At 34.7% G+C, this 15264-nt stretch overlaps 1 protein-coding gene across 13 annotated transcripts in view; it reads right to left on the reverse strand.

Moving 5' to 3' along the window:
• Positions 1–15264, reverse strand: part of PEAK1 (pseudopodium enriched atypical kinase 1) — a 306788-nt gene that overhangs the window by 147317 nt on the left and 144207 nt on the right. For 10 of the 13 annotated variants that reach the window (XR_007128693.1, XM_047737418.1, XM_047737408.1 and 7 more), the window contains one exon: positions 14037–14201. The exons of 2 other annotated variants lie outside the window; for them this stretch is intronic. The gene's annotated coding sequence lies outside the window, so the exon portion shown is untranslated. Of the gene's footprint in view, positions 1–9472; positions 9547–14036; positions 14202–15264 lie in introns of all 13 variants that reach the window. One more of the 13 variants, XM_047737410.1, reaches the window with a different exon arrangement.

A 15264-nucleotide genomic window follows, 5' to 3' on the forward strand; every position in this document is an offset into this window, starting at 1 on the left:
AAGAGAAACCTTTGATGATAAAATGAAAAATGATAAAATGTCAATTCACCAAGAAGGTGTAACAACTCTTAAATGTGTATGAGTCTAACAAGAGTGACTCAAAACGTAAGAAGCAAAAACTGACAAAACTGAAAGGAGAAATAGATAAATCTACCATTATAGTTGGAAACCTCCAGCACTCCTCTCTCAGCAAACAGTGGACAAAAAATTCAGTAAGGATACAGAAGAGCTAAACAATACCATCAAGCAACTGAAACTAATTGACATTTATAGAATGCTTTATCCAACAATAGCAGAATATACATTCTTTGCAAGTATACATGAAACATTTACCAACATACACCATAACCTAGGTCATGAAAAAAACCTTAAGATATTTAAAAGAACAGAAATCATAAAGAATGTTCTCTGATCATAAAAAGTAGAAAATAACAGAAAGATTACAGGAAATTCTCCAAACACTTGGAAATTGTCTAAATGAATAATCCTCGATTCAAAGAGGAAGACTAAAGAGAAATTAGAAAATATTTTGAACTGAACAAAATAAATTACAAAATTTCTAAATTTGTGGGATGCAGTTAAAGCAGTGCTTACTGGGAAAGTTACAGTATTAAATGGTTATATTACAAAAGGAAAGTCTCAAACTAATAATTTAATAATCTAAGATTCTACCATTAAATTAGAATATGACAGACACACCTGGGTGGCTCAGTCAGTTAAACATCTGGGTTCTGATTTTGGCTCAGGTCATTATATCAGGGTCCTGGGAACAAGCCCTGCATAGGGTTCTGTGCTCAGCAGGGAGTCTGAGGATTCTCTCTCTCCCTCTGCCCCTCCCCTGCTTGTTCACACACACACACACACACTCTCTCTCTCTCTCTCTAATCAATCAATAAATAAATCTTTAAAATAATTAGGGACACCTGGCTCAGTTGGTTAAGCATCTGCCCTCATCTTAAGTTATGATCCCAGCATCATGGGATCCAGTCCCACATCAGGTTCCCTGCTCAGCTTCTCCTTCTCCCTGCTTCTCCCTCTGCCTGCTGCTCTCCCTGCCTGTGCTCTCTCTCTGAGACAAATAAATAAATAAAATCTTTAAAAAAAAATAGAATACAACAAAAATCAACCCAAAGTATGCAGAAATTAGAAAAAAAAAGCTAAGCACAGAAACTACTGAAACGGAAAGGAGAAAAACAATAAAACCTAAGGTTGATTGTTCAAAAATATTAATAAAATTATAAATTTCTAGTGAGGCTGACAAGGAGAAAACACAAATTAACACTATTAGGAATGAAAGCTATCACTACAGACCTTACATATACTAAAAAAAAGGGGGGGTGGGGAATAGTATGAGCAATAGATACTAAAGTACTAAATGCTAAAATACTTAAATTTGACAACTTAGATTAAATAGATCAATCTTTTGAAAATCACAAGCTACCAAAACTCACCTTAGATAAAAACAGATAACTACATAGCCCTATAACTATAAAAGACACTGAATTTATAGTTAAAAGCCTTTCACAAACAAAACAAAATAAAAACAACTAAGGAGAAAATGGTTTTACTCTATTTCTACCAAACATTTCAAGAGGAAATAATACCAATACCAATGTATTCTAGAAAGTGAAAGAGGAGATTATTTGAGATCTGCTTTACTCTGATGCCCAAACCAACAAAACAGCACACAACTTCCAAAATAACCAATCAAAACTAGACCAATATTCCTCATGAACATAAACATAAAAATTCTTAGCAAAGGGGGTGCCTGGGTGGCTCAGTTAAGTTTCGGCTCTTGGTTTTGGGTCAGGTCATGATTTCATGGTTGTGAGATCAAGCCCCATGTGGAGGTCTGTGCTCAGCACAGAATCTAGTTCAGATTCTCTCCCCCATCCCTACCTGTCTGCTTCTCTCCCCACTCGTGCTCTCTCTATCATAAATAAATAAAATCTTAAAAAAAAAAGAGAGACTCTTAGCAAAATATCAGCAAATTGAATCCAGTAATATATGAAAAGAAAAATGTACCATAAACAAGTGGGGTTCATCCTAGGAATGTAAGTATGGTTCAACATTAAAAAAATTAATCAATGTAACTCATCATATTAATGCCCCAAAGAGGAAAATCTTCATGTTCATATCAATTGACAGATAAATTAATTGACAAAACCCAATACCCACTATCTTGAAAACCCTGGCCAAGCTAGGAACAGAACTTCTTTAACATAATTAAAGGGCATCTACAAAAACCAACAGCTAACATCATACTTAATAGTAAAAAAACTGCTTTTCCATCCAAATAGGGAACAAGACAAGGATGCCCACTCTCATTATTCTTATTCCACAATATCCTGTAAGTCCTACACATTGTAATAAGGCAAAAGAAAGAAAGAAAAAACATACAGATTACAAAGAAATAAAACTGTGCCAATTTGAAGATGACATGCAGTGTATACATAGAAAATCCCAAAGAATGTATGAAGAAACCTCTTAGAATTAATAAAGGAGTATGGTAAGATTGCAGGATACAAGGTCAACATGCAAAAATTAATTGCATTTCTATATACAAGCAATATACAAATGGTAATCAAAATTTAAAAATACCCTTTAGAACAGCACCCCCCCCAAAAAAAAGAAAAATGAAATACTTGTGTATAAGTCTAAGGAAACAGGTACAGCAACTCTATGCTAAGAACTATAAAATGCAAATGAAAGAAATCAAAGACCTCAATAAATGAAGAGACACTATGTTCATTAACTATAAGACCCAACAGAGTAAAGATGCCAATTTTTCCAAAATGATCTAAAGATTTGATAGAATTCCAAATAAAACCGTTTTTCCCATTGAACAATATACTATGAATATTTTTCCATATCAACATGAATTCTTCAATAACATTATTTTAAATGGCAGCATGTTTTCCTATCTAGATTTATCCTAAAATTATTTACCCATTCCTTTATATTTTGATATTTGTTTCCAAATTTTATCTAATATAAACATGCTTTAGTGAAGACACCCTCCTAATGTAATCCTTGCAAATATCTTCATCTCTTTAAATAGTACAGGTACTTGTATTTTTAAAACTTTTGAAACATGTTGTCAAAATGACCTCAGAAAGGGCTTTTATCTTTAAATTCTGACTCAAAAACTCATCTCTTCTGAAAAACTCTCTCTGATTAGTACTTTCCCACTGTTCCATCTGTGTAACTATTTGGTCTCATTAAATTACTGTTATATGTATTGGACCATATAGGTGATTACTGCTTCAATAAGAAAGTGAGCCTCTAGGCTATCTGCTTACAAAGAATGTAATATGTCTCAGAGGAAATCTGAGAGAGGAGAAAATACACAGGGTAAAGATAAATTCATGGGCTACAAAATGGCTAACAAAGTTGGCATAGAAGGATGAGGTACTGGAATTAAGTGGCTACCACACTATCTTCTATAAGTAGAGCATATTCTAATCATTTTTAGATTTTCCTACTATTCAGGCAGTGGCTGCAGGTAGTGTTTGCATTGTCTGAATTATCTTCGGAATTAGTGAAAAAAGTTCAAGCTGTGGAAAATTATGTCAAATTCTCTGTTTTCTCAAAATTCATATATGCCCTCTCTAGATTTCTATCATGCCTCACTTGTAAAGCATGAAATTAAAGGCTAACTGGTGTCTTCTGACAGAAAAGTGTAACAGTCATTCAGAAACAATGCCTGTTGTGTTTTATTTCACTTGAGAAATACATTAAGAATAAAGTCTCAAACTATGCATTTTTAGAATCTGACATCACTCACAAATAATTAGCCAATACAAATTAGGTCCAACATTGTGCATGTTTCACTGAGAAAAAATTAATTAGCCCTGTTAATTATGAATGTCATAGGAAAGTTCAGCTGTGGGTACTCTGACAGTGCTGTAACAAATAGCAATTTGAGGTATCACCTCTATGCCTCAAATATATGATCTTAAAAGACGGCAGCCCCTGGTATTGCCATTTCCTGCAAATATTAAGCAGATATCCTATAAGAGGAGCATATTTTACATAACCACACATTTTGGACTAAATCTGAGCCAAGAATGAGAACAAATGTTACTCATATCTGATTTATATTTGACAAATACAGACTTATCATAAACTCCTGGTTCGAATGCCTACATGCTATTTCCATGGCAACTGCATAAACATTTTCCTCATAACACACAGCCATCTTCATTCTTTACATCCCATTATTTATTTTTTCCTACTCTCAGGGGAAAGCCTAATTTATTCCCCAGGAGGGGAAAAATCAACGATTTTCTTAATCAGTGGCATTTGAAGAGTAGGTGGCACAGTTCTTTTTATGGAAAAGCAATTTCCACCAACACTCTTGCTAAGTGATAGAAGGTTGGGGGAGAATAAAAGGAGTACTTGTTTTAGGGAAAGTGTGAGTACAAGTTGCAATGAATAATCCTTCAAAAGAGAGGAGAATATATATTAGAAACCCACAGAAGGTTGGCCAAAGTGATCACATGCAACTCTAACTTCTCCATGTGTGTGGAGTATCATGGAGACTCTTTTATGGGAGGAGTGATCTTTCATTCCTACAGTTTTGACAGTCTTTGAAAAAACTCCTTTGCTACTTCCCTTGTGTGATAGAGACTGCACAGAATGGCCAGCAACTGGAGGCAAGAGAAAGATTACCCACTTTAAAGCAGATCAAATGACAGCTAAAAGGAAAGATAAAAGGAAACTACATCAGGTTCCTTCACTTTGTCTATTCTTTGAGCCTAAGGTAATTACCACAGATTCAAATGGCAGCAGATGGAAGACATCCCATATTGAATTTTAGCTGACTATCAAACTAACAATTTCTCAAAGTCCTCAAAGGGACAGTCAATCAATTAACATTCTTCAGTGGACTCAGAGCTCCCTCTCCTTCTCTTGGCACCAACCAGTGTGACAACACTCATCAATGTTCTGTTACTGTTTATATAGGATTCCCTCAAGGGACCTATATAATGCCCCTTCAGTCTAACATAGCAGTCTGTCAATAGTACATTAGTAGATTAAATGAATCTTTATTTATTCATAATGTATATACATATTTCCTATAATGCATAATGCTTCTCAAAGGGTGAAACAAGTTTCCAATGATTCCTTCTACCATTTTGATGTTTCTATGCTTGAGGCAGTCTTTTTTTTTTTTTTTTTTAAGATTTTATTTAGTCATTTGACAGAGAGAGATCACAAGTAGGCAGAGAGGCAGGCAGAGAGAGAGAGGAAGGGAAGCAGGCTCCCCGCTGAGCAGAGAGCCCAATGCGGAGCTCGATCCCAGGACCCCGAGACCATGACCCGAGCCGAAGGCAGAGGCTTAACCCACTGAGCCACCCAGGCGCCCCTGCTTGAGGCAGTCTTATTACTTTCTCCACTTCTACAAGGTGAACCTCTTAGCATCCTCTCTTTTATTTACCTCTGAGGCCCTCGTTAAGCCAACGGCAAATGCCCTTTTGTTTCTTTTTGGTTTCGTTTTTAAATGCTCAATACTAGGGGTGCCTGAGTGGTTCCATCAGTTAAGCATCTGCCTTAGGCTCAGGTCATGATCTAGGGGTCCTGGGAGTGAGTCCTGTGTTGGGCTCAATGCTCAGCAAGGGGTCTGCTTCTCCCTCTCCCTCTGCCGCTCCCCCTGCTTGCATGCACCCCCTCTCTCAAATAAATAAATAAAAGCTTTAAAAAATAAATGCTTAATATTGTCTATTGAAAAGATTAATCTTTCTTCATTGGATTGTTTCCACACCTTTGTCAAAAAATCCACCATATACTTACAGATCTATTTGTGAACTTACTCTTTTCCATGGATCTACGTGTCTATTCTTTCAATAATCATACAATATACTGGTTGATTATTTTAGTTCTATACTAAATCTTGATATCAATTCTGCTCTTATTCAAAATTGTTAGGGCCTTTCCTATTCCTTTGCCTGTCCAAATAAACTTTAGAATTAGCTTGTCTACTGCTACAAAACAGTTCCTCCTGGGATTTTGATAAGGTTTTCATTCAATTTATAGAACAATTTGGGGGAACCAGCATGTCAACAATATTGACTCTTCCAATAGTTGAGCACAGTATCCTTCTCCATTTAATAAAATCTTCTTTGATTACTTTCATCAGGGCTTTGTAGGTTTTCAGCAGACAGATGCTGAATATTTTTTCACTTAATTTATACCTATTTCATATTTTATAGTATCATTATAAATGCCATTTTCTAAAATTTCAACTTCTAATTGTTAATTACTAGTATGTAGAAATATGATTTATTTTTATATAATGATTCTTGTATCCTGTGGCTTTGCTAAATTTGCTTATTAATAGTAATAACGGATTTTGGGGGGGATAGATTCTTTGGGATTTTCTACATAGAACATTATTTGCAAAAATTCTATTTGCAAATGTTTCCTTTTTTTAAATTTTTTTTCAGCGTTCCAAAATTCATTGTTTTTTGCACCACACCCAGTGCTCCATGCAATACATGTCCTCCATAATACCCACCACCAGGCTCACCCCACCCCACTCCCCCCTTCCAAGACCCTCAGATTGTTTCTCAGAGTCCATATTTCCTATTCAATTGGTATTCCTTTTCTTTTTCTTCCCTTTTTAGAACTGGTTATGACCTCTAGCACAATGTTGACATCCTTGCCTTATTCCTATATTAAGAGGAAAGCATTCCATTTTTAATCATTAAGTATGATATTAGCTACAAGATATTTATATTTGCCCTTTACCAGGTTGAGGAAATTGCTTCTACTCCTAGTTCGTTGAGAGTTCTTTATCATGAATTCATGCAGTATCTAACTATTGAGATCATCATATTTTTCCCTTTTTGTTGCTAGGTGAATTGTACAGATTCATTTTTGAAGATTAAAACAACCTTCTATTCCTGAGATAAAGCCTACCTAAAGATCATAATGTATTATTTTTACATTTTGCTATTTTTTATTTGAAAATATTTTAAGATTTTTGAGTCTGTGTCTACAGTTTTTTTTTTTTAAAGATTTTATTTATTTATTTGAGAGAGAGAGACAGTGAGAGAGAGCATGAGCAAGGAGAAGGTCACAGAGAGAAGCAGACTCCCCGTGGAGCCGGGAGCCTGATGCGGGACTCGATCCCGGGACTCCAGGATCATGACCTGAGCTGAAGGCAGTCGTCCAACCAACTGAGCCACCCAGGCGTCCCTGTGTCTACAGTTCTTAATTTTGTATTTATCTTTAGCCCATTCTGATGTCATGATAATACTGATCTTATAAAATTAGTTGGGAAGTGTTCTTTATTCTTTCATTTCCTGACTGAGTTTGTGCAGAATTGATACTATTTCTTCCTTAAATGCTTGGTAGGATTTGCCAATAAAGGCATCTGGGCCTAGAATTCTCTTTAGTGGAGTGTTTTAAAGATTTTATTTGTTTATTTGATAGACAGAGATCACAAGTGGGCAGAGAGGCAGGCAGAGACTGTGGGGGTGGGGGAGGGGGTGGGGCGGGGAGCAATGTGGGGCCTGATCCAGATCAGGACCTGAACAGAAGGCAGAGGCTTTAACCACTGAGCCTCCCAAGCGCCCCTAGGGGAGAGTTTTAAATTCCAAATTCAATTCTTTAATTATATAGGGCTATTCATATTATGTGTCTTTTCTTGAGAGCCTTGGTATTTTGGGTCTTCCAAATTTTTCCATTCAAGTTTTTGAATATATAGGCCCAAAGTTTTGTTCATATTTTATCTCTTGATGGATATTTAGTTTGTTTTTACCTTTTGACTATTGTGAATAGTGTGGCTATGGACATTTTGTATACACACATTTGAGAGAGACCCTGTTTTCAATTCTTTTGAGTATACATCTAGGAGTGAGATTCCTAGGTCATATGATAATTCCATATTTAACTTTCTGAGGGACCACCTAACTTTCACAGCAGCTGAGACATTTCACAATCCTACCAGTAATGTATGAGGTTCCTTTTTTTTTTTTTTTTTGAAGTTATAGATAAGTTATTGTTATTGAAGTTATTGTGGATGTGGCATCCTATCTCATTGTGGCTGGCACACATTTTTTTTTTTTTTAAATTTGGACACCTGCCTAGTGATTTGGGGAGGCTATACATTGGAGTACAAGGGTCCTAGTGATTTTTCATTCTTGTTGGATGGGCAATAGATAGAAATACTAGTTAAAAAATCTATCTGGAAATGAAGTTACTAACTACATTTCTCTATGTTGCATCTAAACAAAGCATCTGCGTCTTGTTTCCTTTTAAACATTCCACATGTTAAACTTACCTGCCAGTTATACAATGGCCCTTTATTTATCAGTAGAGAGTTCTATAGCACCACAATGTTTTATGCTTTCCTTCCTTTCTATACACCAAACCAGAGGAAGGAAACAAACTCTGGGCCTGATTCCAAGAAGAATGAGTTTCTTAGGGATCAATAGTTTCCTTTCATTTTTACAGTTTGGCAATTTTAGAAAAGCTTTCCTGTAACCATGTGCTAGAATTGTTAATCTTCAAAACATACAAGTGAGAATGATAACGCTATTTTTTTCTTCCACTATTCTGTTGCTACTACATGGGGTCAATTACTGCAGAATTAAAGTACCAGTAGGATTGGGAATAACTGGCTTGCCTGTTACAAGCATTTTTTGTTGATTTCCAGTTTTTCACTGTTATACAAGCATGACGGGTAAATTTTCCTTTTAGGAACAGAAACAAGGGAGTTCTCTGCATTTATTATGCTCTGCAATAGCCTCATAGATTTAGTGGTATTCCAGCTGATTGTCATTAACTTAAAACATTTATTGCTAATTATAGTTGGCTCAATGACTCCAAGGGTTAAAATATGTTAACACCTTTGGTGATGTCCTTCACAATTGCTGCAGATTCCTCTCTCTCCCTGTATCATCCCTCAGCCAGGGCTAGACCTTTGGTGAAAGGACTTCTAAGCTCTTCTCAAAGTCCAGATAAACATCCTCTCCCTGGGTCATTTTGTTACAGTATTTTCACACATAGCACCATGGGCATAATGGTAATACATGTGTAGCAGAGAACTGCTACCACATGACAGTCATTTCTTGCTCATTTGACTATACTTGAGAATATTTCTAATCTCAGTAGTAAAGAGTTTAAAAGAAATCTAATGTTAGAGCAGATGTCAGTCCCAAAAAGTAACTATTTTCCCAAGGAGTCTTTAAAAATATATTTGAAAACCTACAGAATGATGGAAATATATTCTTCCAAAACACAATGCAGATTTACTACGATGACAACAGCACTCTGGGTAGCAAGAGAACAAAGCCACAACACAACAGCAAATCTCCACAACTGACGAGAGTATATTATCTACTCTACTGTGTTCTATTTTATTTTGAACTCATATGAAAAAATAAAATTAAATATCACACATCAACGAAAGATGCAAAAGTGCATCAATGAAAGATGCAAATGTACAAATGCAAAATGTTACCATTTATACTGCATATTGTTTCTGAGTACACGCACTGTAAGCACATATTTCACCAACCTCATAGAGCATTTTCTCTGGAAAAGGAAGGATAGGAATGAGATTGGAGAGTGATATAAAGAGGATTTCAAGTGTTCCTAAATTGTTTAACTTCTTTTAGCAAGAATGACAAAATGTCAAAATGACAAAATGACAAAAATGACAAAATGAATGCTAATTCATTTCATTCTTAGTGGTGAGAGAAAGGTGATTGTTAAATTATTCTGAATTTTTCTTAATTCTTGGAAATTTTTATAATAAAAAATTGTTAAGAGAAATAAAAATAGCACCTGGTTATGTTTTAGCTTGGAAGTAAAGCAGATTTATAAACAAAGAAAACATGAGGAAGAACCTTCTTTCTTGGGAGTAGTGTCTGACCAAATACATTTTATATATTTTAGTGTACGGCTTGAAAGAATACTTGAAGTGATACTGCAATTTCTGAGTAATATTGGGCAAGTAAATTTGTTTCCAAGGGCTTTCATCCCCTTTTAGGTTAAGAAAAGGTATCAAAATAAAATATCTCAGATAACCTCTTCAACTTTAAAAGTCGATGACTTTTTCCCCTTAAAAAAAGTAAGTATGTCTGTGCACATGTTATTTCCTTTGCCTAGAATTCTTTTTCTCTAGCTTGCTCCCTGGCAGTAAACTCCTATTTATCCAGTAACACTCACAAAGGATTCCTTTGTGCTTTAGGACATCTTCCCTCACTCTTCCCAGGTAGGGAAAATGACTGTCACAATTCTCTGCTCATATTTTCAGTAAACACTTGACACACTGGTACATCTATTTACACATTTGCCTGCCCTGCTAGACAGTGAGCCACTGAGGACAGACCCTGTACCTTATGTGCCTTCCACAGTGACATGCTTATAGCCAAGAGAGATGTAATATAGACAAACCACTTGATGCTATGTTAGCATGAAATAAGTTTAAAACTTTTTACCTATTGCAAATATTATTTTTCCCAAGTAAATGTGTGATGAATGAATGAATGAGTCAGTAATACAAAATGGCATGAAGTTTACTCCATTGTCAGATATGCTGATAATCCGACAAGCGGGCAGGAGTAATCCAGAAGCCCCCTCAACATTCTCTCCAGAAGAATCCACAGGATCATTTTGAATTTTATAGCCTCAGTTTAGAAAGCAAGGTTGAAATAACTTTTCTTGTTTTATCTTTGCTTTTCCTCCTATTACACAGTCCCCCTGCCACAAGAGGAACACAAAACACTCCTTATTTAAGAAAAATCTCAGAAAATTGAGATTCTGAAAAGCTGCTATAAATAAGTAACATATTTGATCATATTTTGGGGTTATCATGCAATTGTCACAAACAGTTCATTCAACCCCTATTCTCAAATGGGGACTGAGTACAATTCCTTTGGTGGAGGAGGGACAGTGATATGAGGAGGGGAGAAAGAACTTGGTGGAAAACGGCAAATAATAAATGAAAAACCTTGCTGAGATTTGAGGAATTGAGTTAAACCTACACATTCATTTGGGGAAAACTGGTATCTTTAATATGCTGAGTTTTGGTGATAGGCTTAATCATCTTAAACCCTGATGACAGGTTAATGTACTTAGTTTTCTACACTTAAAATATGAAGTATCTATTTGAAGGGACCATATGTAAATTTAACAAAAAAAATTATGCCATTGGGTTCATTACTACTTTAGTCTTTAGGGATAGTATCAGTTTCTGAGACTAAAAAACAATGAAAAATTTCCAGGGATAAAGGGAAAGGCAAATAAGACTTCAAGGGATGACAGCTGAGAGGTCATTTTGCATTCCCCACCCCTGTCTCCTACCTTTCTCTAAGTCTCTAACTCAAATGAAATATGGATCTACTGAGATCACCTTCAAGTAACTTAGCCTTTACTTGGGAGTGGATCATCTTTTATACAGTAAGTAACATTTTAAAAACAATCGAAATAATGATAAATTACTGACAAAGTGAAATTGATGCTGCAAAAGGAACATAATACATGCCACGAGGGAGCATAACTTCACAAAGCTGAGATGAGCGTGCCACTAATAATAAGTATTTGCTAGCTTTCACTACATAAGCGAGCAACTGCAACACACTGTAATGAGTATTTGTAAACCAGAACATACTTCTGGTTAAGAGCTCAGGCTGTGGAGTTAGACAGAACTGGCTCTACAAATAACAAACCTGATGCAGGGAGATTAACTTTTCTGAGAATGTGTTTCCTCATATGTAAAATGGAGATATTCAATAAGACCCATGTCAAATACAGTTGTGAAACTCGAGATAATGCACATTAAACACTGATCCCAGTGCTTGGCATACGGTAATCACTCAATACACATTAATCACTATTATTTTTAATTCCTTTTTTTCTGTGCAAATTTTACACAGAATTCCCTTCATAAGGAGAGTTTTGCAAAATAAAGGTGCTGTAGAGGATGTTCTAAAGGCCTACCAAGCTTTATAAACTTAAGATTCTAGATGGATATATTGTTTGGAGTGGTCTTGTACTCTGCAAGAACATATCCCCAAGAATCATAACTTTAAGCTAATGAAATGAATTTAGATAAAACTGGGTGTTTGACTCCACTTTAACATCATATAGCTAGAATGTTTAAATATTAGTCTCTTCAAAGTGTCCATGATAGTTTGCACAATTAGAAATATGAACTCCTATTGAACTCCCAATTGTACAAGTTAGAAATCCTGTTAATTGTACAACTAGAAATCTAATTCCATTCCTTTTTCAAACATCACAGACTTGCGATTTTAGAGGCACTTAGCTTGAATGAGGCCAGAAAAATTAAATATGTAAATACAGATGGTCTTCTTTAATTCTATGTACCTCATGGATGTGAGTTACATGACTTTTGAACTGGGCTAGAATCTGGAGAATCAGTTCAGTTCTTCTATTTTGTAGAGAGGTCGAGTTCTATCCTAGTCTGTTCCTTGATAACATTATAACACCGAAAAAAAAAAATTGGCAGTGAGAAAAGTAGAAATTAATACTTGGAAATATCCACTATCTAAAGATTTCAATGATCCTATCCATGGTTACCAAAAATACTGAGAGACAGATTTAATGGAATTAAGAGTTTAATAAAGAGTGGTAAAAGTTACCACAGTAAAAATTCTGACAATATTGTTTTTGATGTTTAATGTATTAATCTCATTAATGAAACTATGGTTATATAAGATTATAGAAGCAGACATAATTAAATGGGTAAAGAAAACTGAGATCATCACCGAGGAAGACAGAATATGTGATGACTTTCTACATACTACCTTACCTGTGTAAGTGAGTATTCAGCACTTTAATTTCTTTAGTGTTTCAAAAGTTACTTTCTTCAACTTCATTTTTTAATGGTTGAGAAGTAAATGAATTTACTGAACTTTTAGAAAGGGCTAAATGCTACTACATGGGTGGTAGTGACAAGAACATGGAGAAGTGCTAACTATAGCCTACATAGAGGTTTAAAGCAACAATTGGAAAAGTTTTTTTTTTATATCAATGTTCAGGTTTTGTTTTTTTTTTTTAATCAAGGTTAATGTTAGCACAGGAAAGAATAATAATAGGTACTCTTTATACTGGGTTACACTTGTCAGTTTGAATAAAGCCCTTGAAATAGGTGGTGTATTCCTTAGAAGTATTAGGACTAGCAATTGATAGTGTATTTGATTGATTTTCACATATGCAGTTCACCACAGGAACCTAGTTTTTAGTCAGTTGCACCCATTCACTACCAAGATACAGTGACTCAAATGTTTACCGTCAAAATCAAATTAGTACACTAGCAATGAATTATTCACTAAGATGCCTTAAAAATTTTGCAAACATTTTAATCTTTATCAAACATGCACTGTAACAATTATGGCCTAAGATCAAGGAGATTTAAGAAGACTGACAAGCAGTCTTAAGTCATCTACAATTGCTTTCTGTTCTACCTGAAATGCAACAGTCCTTGTAATTTCACAAGAAGAAATAATTTTATAATCTTTTCCAGTTTTTCTCTTCTTTTCTACTCTGGATTCTTGTTTCTAAAAACTCTAAATTCGTGAGGAGGGGCAAAGGAGAAAATAATGATTAAATAAAAAGATGTCAGGTAGGAAGGCAAAAAGATCAAGAGTAAAGAAACTAAAAACAAAAAGAAAGTTCAGAAAACAAGACTAAAAAACCTTTGCATATGCTACCATTTCATGCTGCCCAAGTTATTTCTATGAAAGGAAAAGTATTTGGTGAAGAATGGACCTATAAATAGACTAGTACTATGCTATATTTCTACTCAAATAAGCTTATCTGTTTCTACATTAAGGAGTTCATAACCTGGGGAAAAAAACAACAATTCTTTTGAGCACTATCAGGGTCAACATTAAGGGCCAAAACAAAGACCTGACTATGCCAAATAAATTATAAAGTTTTCAGCTTTATCTATACTTTGGTATTTGGAGGGAAAATATTTAAAATTAAAAAGAAATCCTTTCAAGTCATATAAAGTTCTCGGTGGAAGTGTAACACGATATGAGAATTCTGGTTACCGTTTAAATTTGAAGTACTTCATCCATTATGGTGACAAAGGTGGTTTTAGCAGCTATCATTACATTCATTTAAAATTTCAAAGTGCTTTGAGTCCTTCCAGGATGAATTTACTTTCTTCCTTGCCTTGGATTCCTTAACTTACTTTCTGAAGACTGCAATGTTTACTGCAAGAGAAAAAAATAAAGAGCTGAATTGGAGAGTAAACTAGTTTTAGATACACTGGACATTTTTCTTTCCTTTAGAATGTTCTTAATTTCACCCTCACTCAACAGTTATAATTAGTCTTATTCATTTAAGAAGTAACTTCCTTACTTAAGTGGACACATGGATAGAATCCTACACACTCAATTAAGGACCAAGTAATGTGTAAGAATCAAACTAGCAGTGATGCACTTGAAACTTTCTAAGACTTCACTTGATGGTCTTTGAACATTTCTGTTTTCGGCTATGTAAGGGTCAAAGGTAAGAGCATTAATCGAATGAGAAATATTAAACCTTACTTCATCTTTATAAAAATCCAATTCTAAAAAAGTAACCATGTCCAATTCTGATACACCCTTTGTAAAATATAGAAGTAGGTATCTCCAAATGCAAAAGCTTCTCCAGCTACTTTGCAATTTTACTTTAGGCTCAAATATGAAACATATTTATGATTTGGTATACAAGGTATCCCCTAAAAGTAAATGAACAAATTCTTATCTATTTCTGAGTCTGGGACACCAATTTTATGTACATTCAAACAAGCACAACCCCTCATGTATTTTCTATGTAACACAAGATATAAGAAAAATAACTATAAGAGTTATGTAGAAAGAGAAAGAGAAATGTAATTATTTTTTTTATTTTGATTCCTGATTGTGCTTATTACAGAGTTGAACCTTTCAATAAATAAATATTAAGACATCAGAAAGGAATTTTAAAACGGAAGTTTCTGTTTGTGTACCATCAAACAATGTCTAACTCCAACACGGTTGGGTTACTCATGATGAAAATAACACCCAATGTTTTTACAATGATTATACCTCTACTTCATGTGGCACATAATAATATTAACAATAACATAATAATAACATAACAATAACATAAGTGGCATATATGAGGATTATCATCAAGGAAGGGTAGATAGATAGATGATAGATAGGTAAACAATGATGTCCAGGATAACATACACAGTGGTAAAATTACTCAGTCTTCTTTCCATTATTACAGGAGTCTTTCAAAAAGAAA

Source organism: Lutra lutra, chromosome 7 (assembly GCF_902655055.1).
Source record: "Lutra lutra chromosome 7, mLutLut1.2, whole genome shotgun sequence".
NCBI lineage: Eukaryota > Metazoa > Chordata > Mammalia > Carnivora > Mustelidae > Lutra > Lutra lutra.